This window comes from Lonchura striata, chromosome 16 (assembly GCF_046129695.1).
Source record: "Lonchura striata isolate bLonStr1 chromosome 16, bLonStr1.mat, whole genome shotgun sequence".
NCBI lineage: Eukaryota > Metazoa > Chordata > Aves > Passeriformes > Estrildidae > Lonchura > Lonchura striata.
The window spans coordinates 16,431,259-16,445,610 of record NC_134618.1 but is presented as its reverse complement, the minus strand read 5'-3'; the positions used below and the strand labels follow the sequence as shown (position 1 = coordinate 16,445,610).

The window sequence follows — 14,352 nt, the reverse complement described above, 5'->3', positions numbered from 1 at the left end:
CCGAGCGAGGCCCTGAAATATTATCAGTGCTCTTTGACACCCTACCTGCCCCTCATCCCACCTGGCTTTGAATTTCCTCTGCTTTCAGGGGAAAAAAAAAAAAAGTCGGATTCATTCAAGCCCTGACACTCCTCCAGCACTTGGGTGATCAAGTCTCCTCCGGTTTATATTTGATATTTTAATAGGGTTTCCTTTTGGACCTTTAATGAGTTTTTATTCCCCTCTGTGCATCAGACGCTTCGGTCTGACCGACAGTTTTACTCACCCCATGTGGAGGAATATGAACAGCCAGGACAACCTTTTCTTCCTGTGGCAAGATTTGCTCTGCCAACATTTTTCTTCAGCAGTTGGGGGATGTGTCCTGACCCTTTCCTCGCCCATCCTCCAGCCCTGGAGCTGGGATGTTCCTGCTGGTGCCGAGCAGGAGCAAACCCAGCCCAGGCTCTCAGCTCTGCAGCAAGGAAGGAGGGAGAAAAAGAGTGAGAAAATGATTCAAAATTAAAGCAAATGTGGGGTTTGGCTCGTCTGAGCAGCTGGGTTTTGTTAGTTCAGCCTCAGCCCAGGCGCTGGGGACAATTTACCACAGGGGCTGTGCTTGTGCCTGGGGAGAGCTCCATTCATCCATCAGAAATTCAGAATCACTGAAGGGTTTGGGCTGGAAAGAGCCTCAAAAACCATCCCATTGTACCCCCTACAGCTTCCACTATCCCAAACCCTGTCCAGCCTGGCCTTGGACACTGCCAGGGATCCAGGGACAGCCGCAGCTTGTTTGGGAATTCCATCCCAGTGTCTCCCCACCCTCCCAGGGAGGAATTCCTTCCCAATATCCCACCTCAACCACCTCTCTTTCAGTTTCCCCCCTTGTCCTGTCACTACAGAAATTATTTCTGACATACCCCAAGCTGAGCAGGGAGAAAGAGCAGGTTTCATCCTGCAGGGCAGGAGGTGCTCAGTGTCCTGCTGGGAAAAGATCCCTGACTGATCCTCCCCATATCCTGCCCCGAGCTGGAGGTGCCAAATCCCATTTTTCCCCCCACGGATGGCAGCAGTGGCTGCTGCCACAGGAGGGGTTCTAAAGGATCCCACACCCCACAATAAATCTGTGCCATGCAGGCCCCCAAATCCTGCTGGACAATGGGTGATATGGGATGGGATGGAGAGGGGGAAAGGCAGAGCCACCCAAGGAATTGAGATCCCACATGAACAGCAGGACCTGCTCCAAGTGATCTTGGGCTACTGGAGTTCTCCAGCACAGAAGTTCATGGAAAAATTGAAATAAAGTAAATTTTGGGGTAGAAAGATTGGCAGGAAAAATCTGCAAACCCTTTTTTGGGGTGTTTTGTTCTGCATTTTAGGAATTCTCAAGGTGCCTTCTGCTGTCTGCAGGCACAGGGGTCCTTGTGCTTAATTCCACAGATCCAGCAGAATTGCAGAGTTTAAAATCCTCTCCCACTGAAGGTTCCACGTTAAACTTGGGCTTGGTTTTTGATGTTGCAGGAGGCTGATGCTCATCTGCTGAGAATTAGGAGGTTATTATCCTATAATCCAAATTGCCTCTTTTCCACAGGCAGAAAATGACAGGAATATTTAAGCCCCTTGCCCAGATTGCAAACTTGGTGGCAGAGCCCTGCACCCAGTAGTACCTTGCATCTGATAGCTGCCAACAATTTCAGTCAACTGTTTAACATCTGGCATGACTATTTAATGTCTGGCTTAAGCTGTAACCTTTCTTTCCCCCCTGCTTTTAAAAAAGCTTTTTCTGCTTTGAGATAATTTTGATTACTAAAGCCTTGCCCAGGACAGATTCATCCTGTGATTTAACATTTTCTGATGGAGCCTCATTTTGAATCAGTTGAATAATTGGTAATGACTCTGGTATTAAACTGATTCATGATGTACATGCAGGCCCTTCGATAATTGAACATTATTGTCTTTATAATCAAAGCCCCTTTTTGGCCATTAAAAACTGTTGGAAACAGTCTGGTGATCTGCTTTAATTAAAAATAAAGCGCAGAGGATTGGAAATGAGCAGGGATGAGAGACACTCTGTGGCCCTGTGCAGCTCCAAGATGGGCTGAGAAATCCAAAGCCAGGCTGGATGAGCCTTGGAGCAGCCTTGGGTAGGTTTAGGTGGGATTTTGGGAAGGAATTCCTGCCTGGGAGGGTGGGGAGCCCTGGCACAGATTCCCAGAGAAGCTGTGGCTGCCCCTGGATCCCTGGGAATGCCCAAGGCCAGGCTGGATGGGGATTGGAGCACCCTGGGATTGTGGAGGGTGTTGGGATTGGAAAGGGATGATTTAAAATTCCCTTCCACCCCAAACCACTCCAGGATTCTCTGGTTACATAAGTTTTCTCTCCCTTCTTCGGAAAGGGATGAGCTTTACAATTTCCTTCCACCCCAGGATTCTCTGATTAAATAGGTTTTCTCTCCCTTCTTTGGAAAGGGATAAGCTTTAAAATTCCCTTCCACCCCAAACCACTCCAGGATTCTCTGATTAAATAGGTTTTCTCTCTGCTTCTTTCGACAGCTCTGACCTGGGATCAGTTAAAAAACCTGGGGAGCGCACGAGAGAAATCCACGACTCCCAGCACTGTGAGGTGCTTTGGGTGAAAAACGAACACAAACGGCCCAAATCCCTCTCTTTTGGGATCAGCACAGCTGCTGTGGCTGGGTTTTGGTGTCCCTGCTGCCGGGGGGAGCCCTGGGATGAGCGTCCACCCGAGGAATCCCGCGGGGAGAGGCTGGCGGGGCCTCGGCTCCCCAAATTTTGAGGTGTCCTTTTCACACTGCAGCCCTGGCCAGGCTCTGGCAGGGCTCTGATCTAACAGGTTTTGCATAGCTGCTAGACATCTTCCTAATAGCATCCCCTGGGAATTCTAAATTTCACTCACAGCCTCTAAATTTTCATTAAGAGCAGTCACACACGGAGAATGATGGATTAGATTTTATTGTTGGAAAATCTCCAGATAAAATTAAAGTGCTTCTTTCTTTTCTGAAACCTTTACCTTTCCCCTGTGGTGCCCTATAAATAAGGTATCAAATAATGTTTATCCTTTTGAATTCTGCCATCTTACATGTTTCATGCTTAGCCCTGACCACTTTCCTGCCTCTGAAGAGATGTCACTCTTCAGTTAAATCCCGGGAACAGACAGCTACCTCATGGATTTCATTGTGCAGCAGCCTGTGTCCCGGAGCCTTCACTTCAACCCACTATTTATAAATACAGCGTTGTCTCCTTCCCTTTCCTGGAAGCCTTTCTTTCATTTCCTTCCTCTTTCCATCAAATTCCCTCTGTCCTTTCTTTTATCCCGACTTCTCCAGCCTCTCTGTGTCCACCTAATCCTGCAGACAGATGAGGCAGGGCTTTGGGATGTGCTGGGATCACGGGGCTGAGGCACTTCCAGCCTCCACCAGCCAAACCCTGAGAAGTGGGATCCGCTCATGGCCAGCAGATTTTTATAGCAGATGTTGTTTTTTCCTCAGTGAAATTTAAAAAAAAACAAAACCCTCTGCTATTATTTTAGGACTTGAAATAGTTTTGAGATGCTTTTAGTCTCCCCTTGAAAAAGCAAGAACCCTGCAGGCAGTTGATAGGAAGTGTCCAAGAGCTGGGAGTGCTGCTGTGATTCATACTGGTGTCAGCTCAGTTAAATTAAATTCCACAGGGATTTATCCAGCCAGGCCTCCAAACAAGTTTTAGACAGCATCTCCCACCCCCAAACCTCGCACTTCACAGCATCTTAAATTAATCCAGAGAAAGGCCGGGGCTGGGAAGGGCTCCTGCTTCCCACCACAGCCCAGGGAAGGGAGAACTGCAGGATTGCAGCTGGTTTGACACAAGTCATCACTGCCCATGGGGGTCCCCCGGCTCAAATTGGGTCAGGGTCCTGCTGAGCACTTACCTCAGAGGGTGTCCCTGGCAGGTGGGACCCCAAGCCCAGCTGGCTCTATCACCCCTCGGGCACTGCAGGTGGGTCCTGGGCTTGTGCAGACCCCCAGGACAGGGGATTGTCCCCAGAGCATGGCCAAGGCTGCCCTTCCAGCCCTCCTGAACCTCTCCTGCTGCTCTTTCCCCACAGCACAGGCTGCTCTCGAGGCTCGTTCCCACCATTTTGGGACATTTTCCTGCGGTTTATGTACTTAAATAGGAAGATATTCCACTCTGCCACAGAGCCGAGCCAAATCCTTGTCTCAGAGTTCCTCCAGCCTGCCTGGATCAGCCAGAACTCAGCCTCCCTCTGCACAGGGAAGGCGAAGAGATTTCCAAGAGGGAGAACTTCTCCTCATCATGCCTCTCCCCAGGAGCACGTGAGGGAGTTACACAGGCAACTGTGAGGGTCAAACTCATTAAAATCAGAAGGATTTGGCCAATTTGTACCAGCTGGGCACCAGGCCCTTGGTTTTCCCTCCAGTTTTGATTATCCACCCCTGACCTAAGGGCTGCTTCCCAGAGCAAGGATGCCAGGAAGAGCCCACGAGCACCCGTGGCTGTTATCCCTCTGTTTTCCTTTGTAAAAATTTCTCAAAACTCTTCTCAGGCCAGAAGAAAATTTACCCACAGGCTGGGCAACAAAGAGAACCGGATCCCAGCCTCATCCTCCCTGCTGCACCTTCATGTCATCCCAGAGGAAGCAGAGAAAGGAGGAAAACTCCCTGGATTTATTGGCCACTTTTACAGCTTTGTCGGTGTCGGAATCTGAGGTATTGATGATTCTGAGATTGTAGAAAGTCTCTGTCTGTCAGCCCCGCTGCCAAAGCAGAAGCCATAATTGGTCTGTGCTGGTTTCCAGGTTGTTTATTCTGTTGATCTCTCACATGTTCTGCTGCCCTGCCCAGCTCTGTCCTGCAGGGCAGCGTGTGGGGCTCTGCCCTCAGTGGGATGTGACAAACATTAAATACCAGAAACTCCCTGGGCTGCATTTACAAGAACGTGCCAATATCTGTCACCTACGTTGGACAGTGTGTCCCCAGCCTGAACCAACAGAAAAATGCCAACACCACAGTGACACATGGAGGGCATGAAGAAGGAGAAAAAGGACAAGGCACACCCAATTTCCTCCAGCTTGTCCCCTTGGGACCCCTCATCTAGAATCCTAAAATTTTACTTTTGCACCCGTGCCACACTTAATTATTGCTGATATCAAACCCTCAGAGCTGGTAATTGATCCTGTAAGATTGAAAACTCTTTTCCATGGACAGAGATCACAGCCAGTGTCTCTGGGGGCTCTGTAGAGAGACACTGTCTGTGATCTCTGTCCATGGGTCCCAGGGCAGCCAGAGGGAATCCCTGGATTCCCACTTGTCGATGCCACATTCTGCAGGCAGCCACACCAAAAACCCCTTTGTGCTTCCAGAGGCCTCCACGGGGCAGAGGTGAACCCAGGAGAGGAGGCAAAAGCTGGAAAGGCAAGGAACCTTGTAAATTTGGAGGCAGTGAGGTGGCAGAGGTGAGGAGGACGAGCCACAAAAAGGAGATCTCAGCCATCCCCTTCCCCAGGAGCCCTGGCGCCCACGGCTGGGAGAGGTGCCAGGGTTATTTTTGGGGAGGGTTTGTGCCAGATCCAAGCAGAGTCTCAGCAGAACCAAAGAGGAGGCAGAGATGGAGCTTTTCTTTTGAGCAGAGGTGCTGGAGACACGTGGGAGCGAAGTGAGGGGCTGGGGATGCACAGCCACGGAGCAAACCCAGCTGTCCCAGAGCAGCTCCTGAGCTGGAGTGATAAATCCAGGGCTCCCCAGAGCTGCTCCCCGTCCCACTGCAGCTCTGGGTGCAGGATCACAAGGCCACGGTTGCAAATCCAGCTTAGTGGAGCAGAGGGGGCTTCCCTAAAGGCCAATGCCCAGCTGAGGCCAGAGGGAGAGCAAAGGGCACAGGGCAGCACAGGACCTTTGACTCCCTTTCCATCTGGGGAGGGAGGTGTTGATGTTTTAAATGCCAACATGGATGGAGAATTGGCAGGGTCTTGGATTCACGAGGTCACTGAGAAGCAAAAAAAAAAAAAAAAAAATCTCCTTTTCCATGCCTGTGGTAAGAAGGCAGTATTGGGTTAGAAGTGAGCGAGGGAGGACGGGCAGGCTGGGGCTGGGCACGGCTCCCAGCACGCTCCAGAGGCTTTCACAAGGATCAGCTGGACACCAGCCTGTCCTTGTCCTGCTGCTGAAGTCACCCTGCCTTTGCTCCCCCTCCTTGTCAGCCTCCCCTGAGGCTGGAGCAGAGCAGCTGCAGCTCAGCTCATCGGGCAGAAAATCCTCCTGCTCTGCCCTGTGCCTCTCTGGGATCCTGATTTCAGGGCAGAAAATCCTCCTGCTCTGCCCTGTGCCTCTCTGGGATCCTGATTTCAGGGCAGAAAATCCTCCTGCTCTGCCCTGTGCCTCTCTGGGATCCTGATTTCAGGGCAGAAAATCCTCCTGTTCTGCCCTGTGCCTCCCCAGGCCCTGATCCCAGGGTAGAAAATTCTCGTGTTCTTGCCCTGTGCCTCTCTGGGACCCTGATCTCAATGTCAGGGCAGAAAATCCTCCTGTTCTTGCCCTGTGCCTCCCCAGGCCCTGATCCCAGGGTAGAAAATTCCTGTGTTTTTGCCCTGTGCCTCTCTGGAATCATGATTTCAGGGCAGAAAATTTTCATGTTCTTGCCCTGTGCCTCTCTGGGACCCCAGTCTCAATCTCAGGGTAGAAAATTCTCGTGTTTTTGCCCTGTGCCTCTCTGGGATCCAGATCTCAGGGCAGAAAATCCTCCTGTTCTGCCCTGTGCCTCTCTGGGACCCCAGTCTCAATCTCAGGACAGAAAATCCTCCTGTTCTGCCCTGTGCCTCTCTGGGACCCCAATCTCAATCTCAGAGTGGAAAATTCTCTTGTTTTTGCCCTGTGCCTCTCTGGGACCCTGATCTCAGGGTAAAAAATTCTCGTGTGCCTCTCTGGGATCCAGATCTCAGGGTAGAAAATCCTCCTGTTCTGCCCTGTGCCTCTCTGGGACCCCAGTCTCAATCTCAGGGCAGAAAATTTTCGTGTTCTTGCCCTGTGCCTCTCTGGGATCCTGATTTCAGGGCAGAAAATCCCCCTGTTCTTGCCCTGTGCCTCTCTGGGATTCTGATCTCGGGGCTTGGGGACAGGTTTGCTCTGCCTGGGCTGAGCTCTTCACTCCTGCCTCGTTCCAAGAGCACCCAGAGCTGAGCAGAGCCAAATCCAAGCATTTTTTCATGGATGAAAATGTTCAACAAGGTCCTTCTGGCTGCCACTGCCCTCATGTAGGAACACCTGAGGTTCCACAGCTGCAAAGCTTGTGAGGAGAAGGAAGGATTTATTTTTACTTCCTGTTTTTTCCTGGAATTTTGCACATCACCCCTGACAAAGAGGAGTGGCCCAGCTGCTTCTCCCAGGAAATCCTTGCTGGAGTCCTCGAGGGCTCTGCATGCACAGCCTCAGCTCCAGCTGAGCCTCTGTCCCTCTGAAATCATCCCAGGGATGGGAGGAGACCCAAAAACAACAGTCTGGGGGCTCTGGGCACTGATCCTCATGCCTTGGGATCCCAGCACATCCCTCTGGCTGCCCTGGCTGCTCCTGGCACCAAGTCAAAAACACCTGTGGCTTTGATTTTAACCCATGGAAAAAACTGCCAGATTTGTGTGAGGAATTGCAAGCCACAAGGGTTTGAGTGGTGTGGTAGTTGAATTAACACAGGGTGAAAAAGCAGAATTTTGGGGTTTTTAGAGTGGGATTCAAGGGGTCAAGATGCAGGGATTTGGGCATGTCCTGACCTTCTCCTCCTCCTCCTTGCCTCCATGCCTTGCTGTGCTGGTGACACTTTTCTGTTGGTTTAAGGACAGACACAGTGTCCAACAGAAATGACAGATATTGGCACGCTGTTGTACACGTGGCACAGGCAGTTTTTGGTGTAAAATGAAAAACACCAGCCCAAGGAGGGGAGTCTGGCACAGCCTGACCTGTGGAGAGACCACAGCTCCTTGAGGAAGGATGTTCTGGGTAAGGGAAAATCAACAGCTTAGAGAGGCCGACCCTGCTCTTTCCCTCTCCTTCTTTGGCTGCGGGGCTGGGAGGAAAAGATTTTTTACAATCTCGGGGTCATTTCAACCTCCAGAGCCCTGAGAATGCCTGGGGGGTTTGACCCATCCCCAAACTCTGAGGGACTTTCTCATCACTGAATTTACAAAGATTTTTGAGCAACTTAAGTTGGCTTTAGGAAAAGGCAGTGCAAATCAGAGCCCGAGGATGCTCTTCCGCCAACCCATCCCGTGCTGCTTTTCCTATTCCTAAATCCAGAGTGATTAACACTGAGTAACCTCTGAGGGATTTCACAAACCTCAAAATTCTCTTATTTTTCTCAGTATGGAATTCCGGAAAGAAACTTCCAAGGAAAATCCTATCAAAAATGGGCTTTTAATAAATTTTTTTTCCCTCCATCAAAAATAAGGTTCTGATATTTAACAACAACAATAACCTGAAAAAAGAAGGGGATTAACTCGAGAGCTCCTTCACTTTCACTCCATTCCTTTTGCCCCTCCGCAGGGAAATCCTCAATGCACAGCTCCCAAATGTTAATGAACACCAGCCCTTTCTAGGTACCTTTTAGGGCCCGATTCACCAGGATCATCCATAAATATTCCTTTAAAAACCTTCCTGAGGAACTCCCGAGGGCAGCCGGTGTCAGGAAATGTCGGATATTTCTCCCTCTCCTTCTTGAGCCGTTGGTAGCCTGCTCGGAAAAGAACAGATGCGTTAAAAGTTGGGAGATTTACAGCCCCCCACACGCAGGGGAGCCATAAACCCACAATTTGTTCCATTCCCAAAGCAGCCTCTGCCCGCTGCAGGACCTTTCATCGCTGCTGGAAAGCTGCCTTGAAAAAAAAACCTTTTTTGGCTTTTTTTTTTCTCTTTTTTTTTTGCGCTCTTTTATGGCCACACGGACACAAAGTTCAGCCCTTGGTGCCGAAAAGATGGAGATGGGGGAAGGAAGAGATGAATTTGCTGCCCTGGGCTTGTTCCTGGCTCTCTCTTGGGCAGGGATATCCCAAATTGGGAATATTGATGGGAACAGGGCCAGGAGGGTGGGAATCCTCTGGCACACCAGGTCTGCTCCCAGCTGTGACCCTTCAGGTGATCACCTGTGGGTCTCAGATTCAGTCAAAGAGAGAAACGGAGAGTTTCTAGCCAAGCAGAAGCTTAAAAAAAGAGCTAGAGAAAAATATAAATAATTCTTTATCTCTCTTGCTCTATCACTGTGCATCAAACACTTTACACCAATAGTATAAGTTATTTTCACTTCAAGACCAATAGGGTTAGTCCTCACAAAACTCTATATAAAAGAGCAGGATATTTTGAATAAACTGGAGTTTTACATCCTTCTGAGTCAAAGTCTCTTCATTCCCATCCTGCCTCAACAGCAACAATCACTGCTGGGCCTGGGACCTGCTCCTGACCTCCAGTGGTGCTGGGAGCATAAAAATCCCTGCTGGCACCAGAGGACAGCTCAGTGCAGTCCAACAAAACCCAGCCTTGACAAAATCACCTCGGAGTTCTGCATTTATGGCTTAAGGAGCTGTAACGCAGCCAGATTTATGCTTTATTTATTTTATGCTCCAGATTTATTTAGCTCTGGAGATGCATTGGGTGGGTGGATGGTCCCAGTCGCTGTTCCCACCACCCAGGGGGCTCGGAATTGTCCCAGGGAATGCAGGGATGGACCCTGGGGATGGAAAGCAGGAGGAACCAACACTGGAATGAGCAGCTCTGACTTTCATCTAACCCTGTGCACCTCTCCTTTAACCCCTTCAGATGTCACAGCCCCCCAGGGTCACTGGAACTCACCCAGTAAAGAGGAACCAAGTGAACTCTTAGAATGGTTTTTTTCCCTCCTTTCCGTAGGATTTTTTTTTAGCAGAGGAGGAGGAATTAATGGAAAACCAGAAGTGCAACATTTCAAGTGAGAAATGGCAGGAAAAGGCTGCTGGCACCCGCCAGCCAAGCAGCAGCTGGTGTTGGATGTGAGCTCAGAGCAAGCTGTGATCCACGGGCTCTGCCTTTCCAGAGGGGAGGAGGGAACGACTCCCACTCTGTCACTTTGTCACCCCACGAGGCTGTTCCAGGCTGCTCACCCGTGTCCCTGGGGTGTTTGCCCTCCCACACATCTGTCCTCACAGAGCCACAGAGCTCTTCCTGCTCCAGGGCAGGCATCACCACCCCGTGCTCAGCTTCCCACCACCAGCACCTGTTTGGAGCAGCATCCCGAAAAACCCTGGGGAGCTCAGACCTGGCTGTGCTGTAGAAAAAGCAGAAATAAACAATCTCTCCCCACTACCATCGAAATCCGAGCCATGACAACGACAACAAACAACGGGGGGAAAAAAAGTTCCTTCCTAATTTCAGCTTCTGGTCATAAAATTTTACTTTCATGGAACAGCGTGAAATCTGCACAGCCTGAGCAGGGGTTTTTCATAAAAGGCAGAGCTGGTGGAATATCCCAGCCAAGGTGTTTTTATAAGCCAGAAGAAGAGAGACAGAAACACAGAAGGAAAATAATTTTCTTGACTTCCTTCCAGAAAGGAATTTTATTTAGATTCCCTTTAGCCAGGCTGAACCTCTCCTTCCTCTCCTTGCATGGGTTTTATCAGAGCCCTCCCTGTGCATGAACCCAAACCACTCATTCCTCTTTGCATCTCAGCCCCAATGCCTTTAAAACCTTGGAATTTTGAGGAACAGAGCCATGTGCAGTGGGAATTTGGCTCCCTCTTAGCCCAAAACCCAAACCAGGACGTGGGAGTCGCACCCAGGGTAAAGCTGCTCTTCCAACACCCGTGAGGATGGCGGGAAACACTTCCCAACATCCAAATCGATGAGGTTTGAGGAGAGAATAATGTCTGCTAAAGGCCAGAAACAGCTCTCAGCCCGCTGAAAAATGACTTCCAAATGCCCCCTGCTCTAGGGATTTCACGAGGGAAGATGGATCTTTCTATCCCTTTTCCTTTCCTCTTCATTTTTCAACTCTTGACCTCTGCTGGAGCAGGGAGCTGGCGGGTGAGAGCCCTCGGCAGAGGAAACGCTTCCTCCAGTTCATTTGTCTCCGTGCTCTGTGCAGCTGAAGATGCTCCTGTGGCCAGGAGGATGCTGTTCCCAGCCCTGCCCATCCCAATCCTGCACGCTGCATTTGCAGCTCTGTGGCCAGCACATTTCTCTCCCTCTCAGGATTTTTTCATAGAGGTGCACAGAGAGAAATGAAAGAGAAAACAATTTCTATTTCTGCTCCTTGTTTTTCCCATGTGGAATGTGTTTGGAGAATTGTTTCCCTGGGGTGATGCTTGGTTGGATTCTGGTGAGGATTGTTTGAGCCTGGTGGCCAATCCAATCCAATCCAATCCAATCCAATCCAATCCAATCCAATCCAATCCAATCCAATCCAATTCAATCCAATTCAATCCAATCCAATCCAACCCAATCCAATCCAACCCAACCCAATCCAATCCAATCCAATCCAACCCAATCCAATCCAACCCAACCCAACCCACCTGGGGCTGGACTCATAGAGGGTCACGAGTTTTGTTAGAGTCAGAGAAAGTAGTTTGTAGTTTTAGTATCCTCCTTTTATATAGTATATTAACATATTTTAGCATAGTTATAATAAAGAAATAATTCTGAATAATGTCTGAATTGAGTCAGACATTGTCATTTCTTCCCACTGGGTTCCCCTGTGTTTACAATACAGCTCCAACTGTGTCACTGGGAAAACCAGATTCAGAGGAGTTTTGGCCCCGCTTTGGGGCAGATTCACAGCCCAAGACTGAGGGAGGCTGACGTGTTTGGGGAAACCAGAGGGGATGGGGTTTGCCAGGCCATGGAAGGATATTGTTGGGAATTGCTCCAGGTGCCTCAGATCCCAGGAAAGCTGCTCTGGCTAACCCCAGCTCTGAGCTCTCAGAGAGTGGCACCAAGCACAAATCTCAGGCACAGATTTCAAATCCCTTCAAACCCCCTTGGACTCCCAGCTCAAGGTGCAAAGGCAAAATATTGCCCAGTGATTCCAGCATGGAATCCTGGCATGGTTTGGGTTGGAAGGGACATTAACCATCCCCCTGTTGCATCCTCCTGCACTTCCACTGTCCCAGGCTACTCAGCATTCCCAAAGAAGGGAAAGAAGGGTGGGGTTTGAAGCTTCCTTTTTAGGGATAATCCAAGCTGGAGCATTGGGAACCAGAGGTGAAAAGATGACGAAATTCCTTTTTGAAAGATATTTCTGCTTAGCACCTTATTTATAATCAGGGTAAAATGGGAGGATCTTTGTCATTCCAACCTCTGGAGATTTTTAAGAGGTGTCTCAGAGAGCCCCAAGCACACATTTCCTGGATGTTGTCCACAGGCTGGAACAGGAAATAAGGGAAAAAGGGGAAAAGGCTGGGGAGACACCAGGATTCTCAGGTGTCTCCCCAGCCTTTCTTCCTTCTTGGTCTGAACACGGGTTCCTGATTTTTTTGTTTTCAGGGAGAGGCAGAACCCATTGGATTTCAGCCCCTTTCTCTTGGATTTGCTGTCCATTAAAAAAAAAATAGGACATTTGAATCCCAAATTTCCAAGCTGGGCCTTGCTCCTTAGCAAAATAAAACTCCAGAGGAGAATTTTTATAGGACAATTTGCTGCTCACCATGAAGGCTTGAGGAGGCCAAAGAGCCTGACATGCAGCTCTGCTGGGGAAAAGGATCCTCCTGCCCTCCTCCTCCTCCTCCAAAGCTTCCCTTTGGCTCCCAGCAGCCCGTGATCCAGGGAAAACACAGCAAGGGCTGCTGTTCTTCTTTATGGAGGCAGGAGAGGAAAAGAGACAGCATCCAGAGCTCAATGTCAGCTGGAAAAAGCGTCCAAGCTCGGCGGCACTGCATGGAACAAAGCACACACAAAGCCAGGGAAGTGCTGGGAGATGGATTTTTCTGGGAGTGGGAATAGAACTGTCTGTGTTTGCCTTGGAGAAGGGGGAAGGAGCCACAGGGTTTCATCTCAGCATCGCTTTTCAGCACAGAGGTGTGGAGCGAGGCAAAGCCCTGCTGCCAGGCTGTTCCTGTGTCCAGCTCCTCAGATCCCAATCCCATTCCATGGCCAGGTGATTCCCACACAGCTCCTGCCAGGCTGTTCCTGTGTCCAGCTCCTCAGATCCCAATCCCATTCCATGCACAGGTGTTGCTCACACACCTCAAACAGATTTTTGCAGGAAGAGAAGGCCAAAAAAAAAAAAAAAAAAAAAAAAAAAAAAAAATCAAGGCATCAGCATTCCATGAGCTTTATCCAAATTTTGCTCCTTTTTCCCCAGGCTGGCTCTAGTCCAGGAGTCCTTCCTGTGTGTCCTCACTGCTCTGGGCTGGGGGAGATTTGATTTGGAGGGGATTTATCCTGGTGGGATGGGAAGCACTGGAGCTGGACAGGAAAGAGCCTTTGGAGCACCCTGAGATCTCCGGGAGTCCCATAATGGACCAGACCTTAAAGCTCATCCAGTGGCACCCCTGGATGGCAGGGACACCTCCCACTATTCCCACTATTCCCGCTATTCCCACTATTCCCAAGCCCTGTCCAGCCTGGCCTTGGACACTTCCAGAGATCCAGAGCAGCCACAGCTTCTCTGGGAATGCGTGCCAGGGCATCCCCACCCTCCCAGGGAGGAATTCCTGTATCCCAATTCCCCATCCATCCCTGCCCTCTGGCAGTTCCAATCCGTTCCCCCTTGGCCTGCCACTCCGTGCTCTTGGAACAGCATCTCCCAGCATCGTTTTTCTTGCGTGTGCACATCAGAACAAATCCGAGGAACAAATATTGGGGAACAAATATTCCTGGCCCGAAGTCTCTGCTCTTCCCGGAGCGTTCCTTTGTCTCCGGAGCCACCGCAAAAGCAGCTGGGGGGATTTTCCCTGAACTGGAGGCAACCAGAGGAGTTTTCACCTGACCTAAAACAATGCCAGGCACAGAGGGCCACATTGTTCCCCTGCCATTTGGAAGCAATTACCTGCGTGTTACGTCAAACTTTTATGAAACGCCGGCAGAAATTCGGTAACGTGTTAATCGGGGGCTGAGTGACATCTGCTCGGTGCCCGAGGTCCGGGGGCTGCGGGAGGAGGGGTCGGCACTTCCCGGTGATGACCAAAACACATTGCTCCTTTTGGCGGCCTCCCACGTGCTAATTCTCCAGATTTATCCTGCCAGGCTCCCGGTGTTCTCCTGCACTCAACATCTGCTCCATCCCTGCCTTTCCCAACCCCATCCCTGCTTTTCCCTGCTCCATCCCTGCCTTTCCCATCCCCATCCCTGCCTTCCACAGCTCCATCCCTGTGGCCAGCACATTTCTCTCCCTCTCAGGATTTTTTTGAGGA

The 14,352-nt window shown here is 50.1% G+C and overlaps 1 long non-coding RNA gene across 1 annotated transcript; it reads right to left on the bottom strand.

Moving 5' to 3' along the window:
* Positions 1 to 270: 270 nt before the first annotated feature.
* Positions 271 to 12,869, bottom strand: LOC116184176 (uncharacterized). Its single transcript, XR_013340876.1, has 3 exons — positions 12,645 to 12,869; positions 8,579 to 8,708; positions 271 to 451 (listed from the first exon to the last, which is right to left on the bottom strand). It is a non-coding gene; the product is annotated as an uncharacterized LOC116184176 (long non-coding RNA).
* Positions 12,870 to 14,352: the final 1,483 nt, after the last annotated feature.